Source organism: Tasmannia lanceolata, unplaced genomic scaffold, assembly GCF_043159265.1.
Source record: "Tasmannia lanceolata isolate RefF3 unplaced genomic scaffold, GAP_Taslan_0.1 ptg000011l, whole genome shotgun sequence".
In the NCBI taxonomy this organism is placed as follows: domain Eukaryota; kingdom Viridiplantae; phylum Streptophyta; class Magnoliopsida; order Canellales; family Winteraceae; genus Tasmannia; species Tasmannia lanceolata.
The window spans coordinates 9,779,242-9,793,820 of NW_027518688.1; the positions used below are offsets into that span (position 1 = coordinate 9,779,242).

The window sequence follows — 14,579 nt, forward strand, 5'->3', positions numbered from 1 at the left end:
GGTTTCGGTCCCACTGATTTTGCCGAATCAACCCTTGGTATCCTCGCATATGACAATACCCGAAGAAATGTGGTCGGAGTCCTCACCACCAAGATCGTTATGGGCGGTCAAGAATTTGAGGTTGAGTTTCAAGTTATTGATATCAAAGCCTCGTTCAATATGCTTCTAGGACGTCCCTGGTTGCATAAGGAAGGTGCTGTCGCTTCAACCCTTCACCAAAAATTGAAGTTCATTAAAGATGGGAAGTTGTTCACTGTCAGAGGTGATGAAGAGCCAGAAATAGGGCAAATAACAGGAGAAACTTTGATCCTTCCAGTTGCAAAAGCAGATGACTACAACTTGAATGGTTTCGCATTCGAGGTTGCTGTTATCTCTTACAAGGATGCCTCTCGGGAGGAGTTGTGTTTGCCGTTCGCCATCAGTTCTGTGGTGGCCAAGATGATGAGAAAAATGAACTACTTCCCTGGTATGAATTTGGGCCGTGATCCAAGCAAGGCATCTCACTGGCGCCCAATCAAAGCAAACCATGGAATTTTCGGTCTTGGATATGTACCTACTGAAGAGGAGGAGGAAGCCATGGAAAAATTGTTGAAATTGAAGGAAGAAATCCGCCGCACCGGAAGGGTACTCCTAATGGCTCCATATCCCTTATCAATGAATGGTCATTTTATCAAAGAAGGTGAGACGTTTCCATACTATGGGTTTTCTGAACCATGGTATGACTCAGTGACAGGGATCATGATACCCGGTTTTGAAATATTCAGTGGCCTTGCTCTCCCAGAAACAGAACCGCCGATATATTATGTTGAGAAAACTGTTGAGGACTGGTTAGTCTACCTTGAGCCAGATGTGCTGGAATCTTTGTTTGAAGAAAATGTGCCTGATGTTGATTACTATTCTGAAGAACAAGAAGAGACAGATTGTGAAGATATGCTAGTGGCAGTTCTTCAGAGTAATGATACCTTTACTGAACCTCAGAGTCAGATTGCACCTGCAACAGAAAATCTTTCAAACTGGAGTTCTGATGTTTTTCCATCTTATTTTATTGCTAAGTCAAGTCTAGTCAAGTCGAGTGAATCAGTGTCAGTGCCTAGTCCAGGCGAGTCATTTTCTGAGTTTATTTACTATGTGAATCCTGAACCTGTTCAGGATGAGTCCAATGATAATGATGTAACTTCTTTCAATTCAATGAAATCTGATTCTCAGTATGTCTCTATGTTTGCTTCTGACTTTAATAATAATGATAACACTCCCTCCTCAGATGAGGAAGGGGGGATCGACGAAACTCCCCTTGAATTGCAGCATATGCTCAAACAAGAGGAGGAGCGCCGAGCCCAGCCTCTTAAAGATGAAATCGAAATTATAAACATCGGAACAGAAGATTTAATACAGGAAATACGAATTGGAAATACTCTATCCTCTGAAGAGCGCGATGAATTAATAAACCTACTTAAGGAATATAAAGAAGTTTTTGCCTGGTCCTACAAAGATATGCCCGGGTTGAGCAAAGACATTGTTCAGCACAAGCTACCTTTATTGCCTGGGATTAAACCTAAAAAGCAGAAGCTAAGGAGAATGAAGCCTGAGTGGGTCCTGAAAGTAGAAGAAGAGGTTACTAAGCAGTTGAATGCTGGATTTCTGCAAGTGGTGGAATATCCAGAATGGCTCGCAAATATAGTACCTGTACCGAAGAAAGATGGAAAGGTGAGAATGTGTGTAGATTTCAGGGATTTGAACAAGGCAAGTCCAAAAGATGATTTCCCTCTACCACATATCGATATCTTGGTGGACAATACGGCCGGGCATGAATTACTATCTTTTATGGATGGTTTCTCGGGCTACAATCAAATTAAGATGGCACCCGAGGACATGGCTAAGACCTCGTTCATTACACAATGGGGGACATATTGCTATCGGGTAATGCCATTTGGTCTTAAGAATGCCGGTGCGACATACCAAAGAGCAGCTACAGCCTTGCTCCATGACATGATACATAGAGAAGTCGAAGTTTATGTCGATGATATGATTGTAAAAGCCAAGGAAAGGAAAGATCATATCCCGAACCTTAAGAAGTTCTTTGAAAGAATTCTCAAATACCAGCTTCGCCTGAATCCTAGCAAGTGTGTGTTCGGGGTTACCTCCGGTAAGTTGCTTGGATTTATGGTGAGTCAAAGGGGTATAGAGGTAGATCCTCAGAAGATTAAGGCTATCCAGGAGATGCCACCGCCTAGAACCGAGAAGGAAATTCGGGGATTCCTAGGAAGGATACAGTTCCTAAGGCGATTCATCGCTCATCTGACATCAACTTGTGAACCTATCTTTAAGCTCTTAAAGAAGAACTCTTCCAAAGAATGGACAGAGGAATGTCAGCAGGCCTTTGAAAAGATAAAGCAAAGTTTGTCTGAGCCACCGATAGTAGCACCAGTGATACCGGGGCATCCATTGCTGCTTTACTTGTCAGTAACAGAAACCACAATGGGTTGTATGTTAGCACAGCAAGATCCAGAAACCAAGCATGAAAAGGCTGTGTATTATCTTAGCAAGAAGATGTTGGAGTATGAACAAAAGTATACTGTCCTAGAAAAAACCTGCTTAGCCTTGGTTTGGGCCACTCAGCGACTCAGGCATTACCTTTTATCACATAAGGTCCTGCTTTTGTCGAGGATGGATCCTCTGAAGTATCTCTTTGAAAAACCAGCCCTGACAGGCAGGACTGCCAGATGGTTATTATTGTTGTCTGAATTTGACATCACTCATGTAACCCAAAAATCAGTAAAGGGCCGAGCCATTGCTGAACAATTGGCGGAAGCACCCCGAGAAGAAAGTCAGCATTTCAAGCCGATGTTCCCAGATGAAGAGATCATGATGGTTGAAGATGAGTATCCAGAAACTGGTTGGACCCTCTATTTTGATGGAGCAGCAAACCAAACAGGACAAGGAGTAGGGGCATTGCTTGTGTCGCCTCGAAATGAGCATGTCCCCGTTGCCGTTAAGTTACAATTCAATTGCACCAACAATATGGCAGAATATGAAGCATGCATTGTTGGGCTTGAGGCTGCATTGGCCTTAGGCATAGAGAATCTTGACGTATATGGAGATTCGAAGCTAATCATTTGCCAAACTCAAGGAGAGTGGAGAACCAAAGAAGAAAAGCTATTGCCATATCATGAATACTTGGATATTCTCGCTAAGCAATTTCAACGCGTCACTTTCAGTTATTTGCCAAGGTTGAAGAATAGATTCGCCGATGCCTTAGCAACGTTAGCTTCCATGATTGACATACCTCACAATATGAAGATGAGGCCCATCACGGTTCAAGAGCAATGGGCTCCTGCATATGTTGATGCTATAGAAATAGCTGCAAGATGTCCCGATGGAAAGCCATGGTATACAGACATAAAGAACTACATCTCAGGCCAGGGGCATCCCAATGAGGCGTCGAGTAAAGAAATAAGGACTTTGCAGAGATTGGCAGCTAATTTCGTCATTTGTGGAGGAGAGTTGTATCGACGGTCTTTCGATGGAATTCAACTCTTATGTGTCACTGAAGATCAGGCAGAAGAAATTCTCGCAGATATTCATGAAGGGGTGTGTGGGCCTCATATGAATGGGAAGATGTTGGCAAGGAAGATCCTACGTCTGGGGTATTATTGGCCGACATTAGAAGCAGATTGTCACACATTTGTGAAGAGATGCTATAAATGTCAGATACATGCGAATCTCATCCATGTACCACCCACCGAATTGCATTCTCTTACCTCTCCTTGGCCGTTTTCGGTATGGGGAATTGACATCATTGGCAAGATTTCTCCCAAGTCGTCTAATGGTCACGAGTACATACTCGTTGCTATTGATTACTTCACCAAGTGGGTTGAGGCCGCTTCTTATGCAAAGCTTACATCCTCATCAGTTGCTAAATTCATACGCACCAACATAATTTGCAGATATGGAATTCCCCATGAACTTATCTCAGATAATGGATCTCATTTCAAGAAGGAAGTAATCTCTCTTTGCGAAGAGTTCAAGATTAAGCATCATAAATCCTCGCCTTATCGTCCGCAGACAAATGGAGCGGTAGAAGCTGCAAACAAAAATGTCAAGACTATCATTAGCAAAATGTCAGAAACTTATAAAGATTGGTCGAATAAGTTACCATACGCCTTGTGGGCTTACAGAACATCAATTAGGGCTTCAACTGGGGCAACCCCTTACTCTCTTGTTTACGGGATGGAAGCAGTGCTACCTGTTGAGATCCGTGTACCTTCGCTCCGAGTATTGACTGAAGTCAAGTTACCAGAAAATGAATGGGCAGATGCCAGGTATAAAGAGTTGAACATGCTAGACGAGAAGAGATTAAAGGCGCTTTACCATGTGCAAGGTTATCAGCGCAGAATAGCCCGTGCTTTTAATAAAAAGGTTAAGGTCAGAGATTTAGAAGAAGGCAATCTTGTTCTAAAAGAGAATCGAGCACCAATGTTTGACCCAAGGGGCAAGTTCAAACCAAATTGGTCAGGACCATACATTGTGGACCAAATCTTACCCGGAAAAGCCGTCAAGCTCCGTAATTTAAATGGAGAAATATTGCCAGAACCAACAAATCTTGATCAACTCAAGAGGTTCTATGCTTGAACATCAGAAGGCCGTCCTTTGGCCGAATAAATCCCAAATTCATAACCAAAAATCAAAAAATTTATAACCTTTTGCAAACCCTTTTGAGCCTAAATAAAATTTTCCTTCAAATCCCAATATACTAGGGGCATTCGCCCTGAACTACGCATGATCTGATTCCTACACTGGGATACGTAGGCAACCTGTTCATAGGTTCGGTCGAGACCCTTGCAAAACCTTAAGCCATTCTTTGAAAAGCCCTACCTCACCTATAAAGTCCTTTTGGTGTTCAAGTAAAAAGAAAAGAAGATAAAAAAAAAAAAAAGAAAAGAAATGGAGCTTGAAGATCCGCTAGATTGAAAAACATGAAAAGGCGATCTAGGCAAAATTTAGGATCATTCCCCTGCTAAGTTGAAAACCTGAAAGGGCGGCTTAGGCAAAAGGTAAGGGGGTGGCCCGCTGAGTCGAAAACCTGAAAAGGCGATTCAGGCAAAAGTTAAGGCCGAGCGGTCCACCAAGTTGAAAATCCAAAAAAGGAAGACTTGGTCGTGGTAAGATTGGATTCACGCCAAAAGAATTACATCGGTCTCTGAACTCGCGGTAGGTCAGGCGAAGCTAATACACAATGATTCTCGAAACTAGGGGCATTAATTTTGAAGCAATCTGAAAGTTGATAGAAAGATATATGAGGTATCACTGTATTAAAAATAAGTGAAGATGTTTATCAATGGAGAAACGTTCTTTAAAAGAGGCTAGTCTAACCCAAAAGAAAATACTGATAAGTCAGAAGCATCACGAGATTACTGGAGTAATCTTTCTTATTTTGTGTTTTTATTACAAGTGTCTGTAGTTCTATTTAAAAAAAAAAAATTTTTTTTTAGAATTGTTGTAGGGTGCAATCACTCTGAAGGCAGGTTCATTAACAGGTTCTGAGGAACTTGGAAAAAGGTGACGCTGTCACGAATGACGAAGATCTTTGAAAGAATAATCTCTGGTCAACGAATAGAAGAAGGTTAGAATGCCTCAAACTGAGGCAGATTGCTAATGAAGTGGCATCCCATATTTAAGCCCTGAAGTTCTTTTGCTGCATAGTGTTATTAAATCCTTTGCTTCTAAAGTTGTTAATTGGAAATTTCGATTTCTCTCAAAGCTCAAATCATCATATCTCTCTGAATCCATTTGGAAAAAGATATTTTCTCTCTGAACATCACACAAATATGATATCTCGCTTCCTTGGAGTCCGTACAAATACGGTATTTCACTCTCCGAGTCCATACGACTATGGTCTCTTATCCCCTTTGAACATCATACAACTATGATGTCTCATTTCCTTGGAATCCGTACAAATACGGTATTTCATTCTCTTCGAGTTCATACAACTATGGTCTCTTATCCCCTTTGAACATCATACAACTATGATGTCTCATTTCCTTGGAATCCGTACAAATACGGTATTTCATTCTCTTCGAATCCATACAACTATGGTCTCTTATACCCTTTGAACATCATACAACTATGATGTCTCATTTCCTTGGAATCCGTATAAATACGGTATTTCATCTTGCCCAAGCCCATTCAAAAATGATGCTGCATTTTCATTAAGAATCTTTCAAAAGTCATCCATTATTCTCTGAGACCATTTGAAAATGACGTCTCATTTCCTCTGAAGCTGTTCAAAAGCGATATTCCTTTCCCTCCGAAAATCCATTTGAAAATGGTATCCCATTTCTCTCGTTGCCAGCGGCACCGCAGCGGGTTTGTTTTATTGCATTCCAATTCTAGGATTTCATCTAAGGTCTTGCATTATATTAGGTTGCATTGTGTTTAGGGGGTCCTTTGTCGATTAAAGCTACGCAAAATGGTTCTGTCATTTTGACTTTGGTATTCGATGACTACGTCGTCTCTACCAAAGAGGGGCATCTGTAGACACCCACATTTTGCTTTACTTTAACCAACAATAACCTAATATATTGATCCATCCTCAAATTTTTTGAAAAAAAAACAAAATGATAAAGAGATGTACCTGGTGAGATGATTAGATCCGAAAAATTGAAAAATACCCTGATTAGTGAATTTAGTGTGTTAAATCCATGTGAGAACCCCCTCTATCATTGATTTATATGTTTTAGGTCATTAATATCTTGATCTGACTTTACGGATCATCAATCGGGACAAAATAAGCTAGGGTCACTTCATAGCCCGGACCCTGATTCCATTCCGAGACCCGATTTCCGTTAATCGTTAGATCAATGACAGATCTTGACCTGGGTCTCACCATCCAAAACCACCTAACCTCTCCTCTCATCCTAACCATCCAAACCTCACCTAACCTCACCTAACCTCTCCTCTCATCCTAACCACCCAAACCTCACCTAACCTCACCTAACCTCACCTAACCTTACCTAACCTCACCTAACCTTACCTAACCTCACCTAACCTCACCTAACCTCCTATCCCATTCTCCTATAAATACCCTCTCATCCCACCATCCAAGGGAGAAGAAGAAAAAGAATCCCTCTCTTAGAAAATTCATCCCTCTCCCTCATCTCTTCAAGGGTTCGGCCATCCTTGCCGGATCGGGTGATACGTTGGGTGATATATATCAAAAGCAGTCATTATCAAGCAAGGAATCATCTTCAAGGAATTAACATCAAAGAAAAATCAAACACAAAGTGGGTTTTCAAAGAGGTAGGCATTTATTTCAATTCTATGTAGGGTCTGTTTTCATGCATATCTTTTACTTTAAAAGAAAAACCATGTTAGGAAGCATCTAGGATCAATCTTTACTCATTCTTCTTGATGGTAGACTTTGAAGTTATACATGTTTCCCTCTTCTCTTAACCCATCTTATCTTCATTTTTATTTTTCCCTAATGGTTCACACCCTGGTTCCCCCTGGTTAGCCTCTGGTTAGACCCTGGTTGCACCCAGGTTCGTTGCTGGTTGCACCCAGGTTCGATACTGGTTCGCACCCTGGTTCCCTGCTGGTTCGCACTCTGGTTAGACCCTGGTTGCACCCAGGTTCGTTGCTGGTTGCACCCAGGTTCGATACTGGTTCACACCCAGGTTCGCTGCGGGTTGCACCCAGGTTCCCTGCTGGTTGCACCCTGGTTTCCCTGCTGGTTGCACCCTGGTTCCCCTGCTGGTTCGCACCCTGGTTCCCTGCTGGTTCGCACTCTGGTTAGACCCTGGTTGCACCCAGGTTCGCTGCTGGTTGCACCCAGGTTCCCTGCTGGTTGCACCCTGGTTCCCCTGCTGGTTCGCACCCTGGTTCCCTGCTGGTTCGCACCCTGGTGCACCCTGGTCCGCACCCTGGTTTGTACCCTGCTTCCTCCTAGTTAGACCATGGCTAGTCTCGGGTTTGCTCCTAACTTAGACCCGACTCACTTGACCCTAACCATTAACCCAATCCAACCTAACCATTAACCACACCTAAACCCATACCCATAAGCCTTAAACCCTATAACCATAGCCACACATCATACACCACATGCCTTTCATTCATCCACCCAACAGTACCCTCATACACCCCTACAATAGACCCGGCCAACCCAGTTAACCCGGCCATCGGGCCCATTCGGCCCAATTAATTCATTCCCCTTAAGAGCCACTTTGCCCTATTGGTTCCTAAGATACTCCAACCACCCAAACCTCAAGCCGCACCCCAATCCACGCTCAACCAGTTCCAATCCAGTCTAAGCCAAGTCAACCCGCACTTGACCTTGACCATTAACCCAATCCAATCCAACTCAACCATTAACCCCACCTAACCTGACCCTAGCACAACTCAACCGAGTCACATCAACCCAAGCCATACCTTTGTCCACTCACTGAGGCACACCATTTATCCATAAATCTGGTTACATTAAATCTAACCCAGCCAGGCCACCTGCAGCTTAAGTCAAATCGCCCCAATACAATCCATCCAAGTGGGATCCCAACCCAGCTCAACTGAGTCAACTCTAGCCAACCTCCCTAGTCGAGTTGACCCAACTCTCTAGTCGAGTATGCTCAACCTCTTTAACCGATTGGACTCTCCCCTTAGTTGACTCAATCCAATTCCTTAATCAACCCATCCCAATGCAACCGAGTCGCATTCGACCAAGTTGCGGCCTTCCATGTCACAACCGAGTCATTCCCCTATTCTACTAATGCCCTTTTACACCTAATAGAACTTCCTCCCTTTTGCCTAACCAAGTCATATCCCAACACAATCTGAGTCGCATGTCTGAATCCATTTGACCGAATCTCATAAGCCCGCCCATTTTGAATTCCCAAAATTCAAACCCTTGATGATTCCTATATGCTCAATTCTTTGATGCAAATTCCCAATTCCAAAATCCCATTGCTAAATCAATGTTTCTGAATCTCAAGTCCAATGCTCAAATACAAACCCGATTCCTGATCCAAATACCAATCCTGTTTTCCAAAATCCAAGCAACCTCCCCAGCGGAACTACGTGTGGCTTGATCCCCATCGCGGGGTACGTAGGCAATTTGGCACTCCCAAGTTCAGTCGCACCTTTCTCTATCTTTCTCATTCCCTCACACTATTTCATCATCTCTTCCATTTTTTTTTTCACTAACCTCGAGAATTTAAATCGATTTGTCTTGTGTCTTTCGGAACCGTTGGATCACGGTTTCCGTCGTAAGGACCCTTAGAGCCCAATTTAGGAACACCGGTGTCGTGTCGTGTCCTAAGTTTTAGAGAGTCCTAGAGTTAGGAGTCCAGCCTCATCACGGACGCTTGCTATGTATAGCAACCGTGCCATAGGTCTAGTTACACTAGTCACCCAATCTTTCCCTAGGACAAGCCTAGTAAACTAGGATGTAAGGCAAACCTGCATTAGTCTAAGGGACCATTTGCATTTAGATGAGAATCATATAGCATCTTAGATGAAATCCTAAGATAATAAAATCCTCAACTTGAATTAAATAACTTCTCCTAAAACTGTTGAAACAGTCAATCCCGTCTAGGTCGGTGTCTTAGTTGAGTTAGGCATATGTAACTTAGCTTAGGTGCACCGAACTACGTCGACTCTGATCCCAGTGAGGCTTGGGTACGTAGGCAGCTTGGATGTCTGACGGCATACCACCCGCGAGTCGGCACCACAACAAATTGTGGTGTTTTGGATATTAATTTTCTTGTAAATGCTTAATCAAATCATTTAGGGCTTTCCATGAAATTAGAATTCTAGGAGAACTTTCACTTAGAATGAATCCAGACAAATTAATAAATCAAGATACACATCTAGGATTCACATTGAAATTAGATCATAGGATGCATGTCACTTAGTTCGCACATTAACATAGAGTTGAATGAGCCATTTAAAATAAATTTAAAAAAGTTAGCTTTTGGAATCGAAGGCCGATTATCGGGCAGGAATGGTGCATGTGGCGGATAACTCCCCATACCTTCCATTCTCGTAACCAGGTAGCGAGTCTAGATTTCTGGTTAATTTCGGGTCCTAGATCCCACATCTAGGTGGCGACTCTGTCAGTCTCTTTCGTGTGGAATTCGGATTGCCTTAGTGATCCCAAGTTCACATAAAAGACGAATTACAATCAACAATTAAAAACACACGCCAATCGCGTGGATACGAGAGACCAAGAGAGAGCGCGTGGCGGCTCGCGCCCCACACTCCCTCACGGGCTAGGTACCACACTCCCGAGGGTAGAGACCATACTAAACCTCTCAAAATCACTTTAATTTGCAATAAGAAGAAAATTCCAGAGGTATTAGTAGACAATGGGTCTGCTCTGAATGTTTGCCCATTGAGCACAGCAACTACCCTTGGATTCGGACCGAAGAATTTTGTCCCCTCTGAGCAAGGCATTCTAGCATACGATGGAACCCGTCGTGATGTCATCGGGACTTTGGTCACCGAAATCCAAATAGGAGGTGAGGAATTTGAAATAGAATTCCAAGTCCTCGATATCAAGGCATCTTTCTTGTTGCTGCTTGGTCGCCCATGGTTGCACAAGGTTGGGGTCATACCATCGACGCTGCATCAGAAGTTGAAATTTATTCGAAATAATAGGGTGGTTACTGTGAAAGGAGACCCTGATTTGGAAATAGGCCAGATTTCTCAGGAGTTGGTTGTTGACAAAATAGACGATATAAGCTTAACTGGCTTTTCGCCGGAGGTGACTGCTATCACTATGGAGGAGGCGATGAATGAAGAGATCTTCTTCCTAAGTAGTACCAATTCCAAACTTATCAAGATGATTCGAAAAAACAAGGATATATGCCAGGTGTCGGGTTGGGCAAATATCATCAAGGTATGATTGAGTTCCCAATACTCAAGACCTTCAATGGCCTGTTTGGGCTAGGATACGAACCCACCAAGAAGGAGATCATAGAGATGAAGCGTTATATGCTGAAGTGGGCCGAGTGTCGTCGCCGTGGTTTAGACTTGCCTATGGGACCTCTGAATTTGACAATGAATGGTCATTTTCGCAAGGAGGGAGCAGATGTTCCATTCTGCGGTTTCGCTGAGGCTTGGGTTGATGAGTCGACTGGGCAAAGGTTGCCAGGGTTTGAAATTTTCTTTGACCTCGAGCTACCAAAAAATGAGTTAGTAAGTGTACAGATCGCAGAGATAGAGTCAGAGACAGATTGGGCTGATTGCATGGTGCCAGAATTTCTGAACTCACTTTTTGAGGACGGGTCACAGATGGTTGTGGGACCCGATCCCGCGAGAGGGGTGGTGGCGCGAGCCGCCGCGCACTATCTCTCTTGGTCTCTCGTACCCACGCGATTGGCGTGTGCCTTTTATTATTGATTTTAATTCGTCTTTTATGTGAACTTGGGATCACTAAGGCAATCCGAATTCCACACAAAAGAGACTGACAGAGTCGCCACCTAGATGTGGGATCTAGGACCCATAATTAACCAGAAATCTAGACTCGCTACCTGGTTACAAGAATGGAAGGTATGGGGAACTATCCACCACATGCACCATTCCTGCCCGATGATCGGTCTTCAATTCCAAAAGTTAACTCTTTTAAATTCATTTTAAATGGCTCATTCAACTCTCTGTTAATGTGCTATCTATGTGACATGCATCCTATGATCTAATTTCAATGTGAATCCTAAATGTGTATCTTGATTTCTTAATTGGTTTGGATTCAATCTAAGTGAAAGTTCTCCTAAAATTCTAATTTCATGGAAAATCCTAAGTGATTTGATTGTTTCAACAGTTTTAAAAGTGATTAGCCCGAGTCTTCAGATGGTCTGGTATTCATCCAAAGAAGCCTACGTATCCCCGCCTCCACGAGAATCAAGGCAACGTAGTTCTTCGCGCCTATTCTAAGCTAGGATGCCTAAGACACCTAGACTTCTATCCTAGACTCGATCTAAACCGAACCGGTTATTAAAGTTTCTTGTACGATTATTTAAATTTCAGTGAATTGTGGATTTTATGACACCCTATATGCCCTAACTAAATTCAGATTAGCCCTAAGCTAATGCAGGTGGTTCTTACAACCTATGTGTGACTAGGCTGTATTTCCTAAGGAAAACCAAGGGTGGACTAACGTATCCTACTCTAGTCATCACTCGGCGATGTGGATCGCCGACTGACCGGACGGAGGCGCTCCTATAACTCTAGGACAGACCCCTAACTCTAAAACAAGCACACAGCAAACAAACAATCAAATAACCTATCAAAAGAAAAACCCTAACTCTAAAACTCTCTATCTAGGAGAAACTCCTAACTCTAGAGGAAGATCTTTTGAAAACAAGATTTTAAAGGTTTTTGAAGAAGGTTTAAAATAGTTATTTACAAAAAAGTTTGGCTGGACTTGGGATGTAAATCCCAAGCTGCACTACGTACCTCGGAAGAGGATCAAGCCAACGTAGTTCGAAACGAACTCTCAAACTACGCTTCTAAAAGAAACACTCAACACTTTATATTTTTTTGCGGTTTTTCAAATGTTTTTGATTTTTTTTAAATTTCTAATATTTTTGAGTTTTCAAATTTCTAATGTTTTTTGGATTTTAAAGCTTTTCCAATGCTCTGAATCTTTAAATGTTTTCAATCTTAAAGGGAACACGCAAGAACAACCATAAACTAGGGCAAAGCCCTAAATCCAAAAGGGGAAACCCCGAATAAGCAACTAATGCCTCAAAGAGACGAACCACAACAAGAAAGATAGCGTCCCAAGAAGAGAGAAAACGATCCAAGATCCCAAGCAAGCAAAGCTCTAATAAGACTGAGTTAGTCTCTAATAAGAGCGAAGTAATCAACAACTCTAAAGGAGAAACTCCGAACTAACAACACTAAAGGGGGGAAACAAATGAGTCAGAGACTCTCTAATAATACTACCGAGTTGAAGACTCAACTCTAAAAGAGGAGGCCACTCTAACATGAGGCTAGGTAAGCCTCCTAAAGGGGAAACTCTCTATATGAGACGAGGCTTGTCTCTGAGACATAAATGACGTAAACATCTGATGAGACTGGGCAAGTCTTCTATATACAAAGGAGGGCTCAAAGTATCCCTATCATCGCCCTTGCAAGGGGGAAGCAAGGCTAAGACAACTAATTGACCAAATTGGTCTCTAATTAACAGAGGCACAAATTGAGGTGCAACCTCAGAGAGGATTCTACAAATGAGGCAAAGCAGACCTTCTTAAGGAATTAAGATGTGACAGAATTTAAGGTCCTTTAAAGATTTTAAGATGATTTTCAATTAATTTCGGATTTTCAATGAATTTTATCAATTTTAATCATATGAGTGATTTTACAAGTGAAGTTGTTGCAAACGAACTCGAAATGAGTTGAAACTTCTCCAGAAACAAGATATGATGAGATGTAACTTACTGGAATATTTTTACAGATTATTACATTAAACTCATATTTAATTTGGATTTAAAAATTAATTGACCAGATTGCAAAAATAACACAGAAACTACTAGAAATAGAAATCTAAATTCCATGAAATTTCTACAGTAGTAAGATATAAGTGAAAATAGCATGCTGTGAGATTTCCATGAATTTAAAAAAATATTTACTATCAGTTTTGGATTTTTCAAATTTCAAACCAGATTATGAATTAACACTACAGCTCATATGAAATAAGATCAAAATCACTTGAAAATTTCCCTAACACCCTCACTTGAAATAAGATCAAAATAAGATCAAAATCACTTGAACGAGTCCCTAACACCCTCAGGATCTCCACAATGGTAGCTGTTATTGACAAGAGCACAATAATTCTGAACCCGACACATCTTATCACCCTGGCAGAGGGACCTTTGACTAACTGGACCTCTCAGGCCCTACCTCAGGTTACCTTTCAGTATAGTCATACTTCTCCAAAAGAGTCAGTTGTGTCTAAGTATGAGTCTGTTTCCAAGTTAGATACAAAATCTGTCATTTCTAACTCTTCTTTTGATGCAGGTACTGTAGAGGTCAAGTTAACCCTTGGAGTCGGTGGTGTGTCTCCTGCTAGTGAGGTCGAGTTTGAAGATATTTTTACTGATGTACTTGATGCTTCTCATGTACATATTTCTGAGTATGTTGACACTGATGTCAACATGTCTGTTTCTAAGTTTGTAAATACAATTCCAGAGTCTGTAAAGCCTGATGTGGGCTATTCATCATCTGATGTATTCAATTCATCTTTCAATGAAATAAAGGACTCTTCATTGTACTTTCCTGTTTCAATTTCTTCTACTGAATCTGCTTTAAAACCTGATAATAATAATAATAATAATCAAGACTCCCCCTCTGATGAGGATGCCGACGAACCTCCCCCTGAAATCAAACATCTGATTCAACAGGAGGGGAGTCGCCGAGCAAAACCACTCGAAGAGGAAGTTGAAACCGTGAATATAGGTGATGAAACTTTGATTCGGGAAATAAAGATTGGCAAAACTTTATCTCCTGAAGAGCGCGAAGAATTAATCGCCTTACTTAAAGAGTTCAAGGAGGTTTTCGCTTGGTCTTACGATGACATGCCGGGATTG

General features: G+C 42.0%; 1 long non-coding RNA gene across 1 annotated transcript; it reads left to right on the forward strand.

The window, feature by feature from the left end:
* The first annotated feature begins 5,498 nt into the window (after positions 1-5,498).
* Positions 5,499-14,263, forward strand: LOC143886417 (uncharacterized). Its single transcript, XR_013253785.1, has 2 exons — positions 5,499-7,296; positions 14,011-14,263. It is a non-coding gene; the product is annotated as an uncharacterized LOC143886417 (long non-coding RNA).
* Positions 14,264-14,579: the final 316 nt, after the last annotated feature.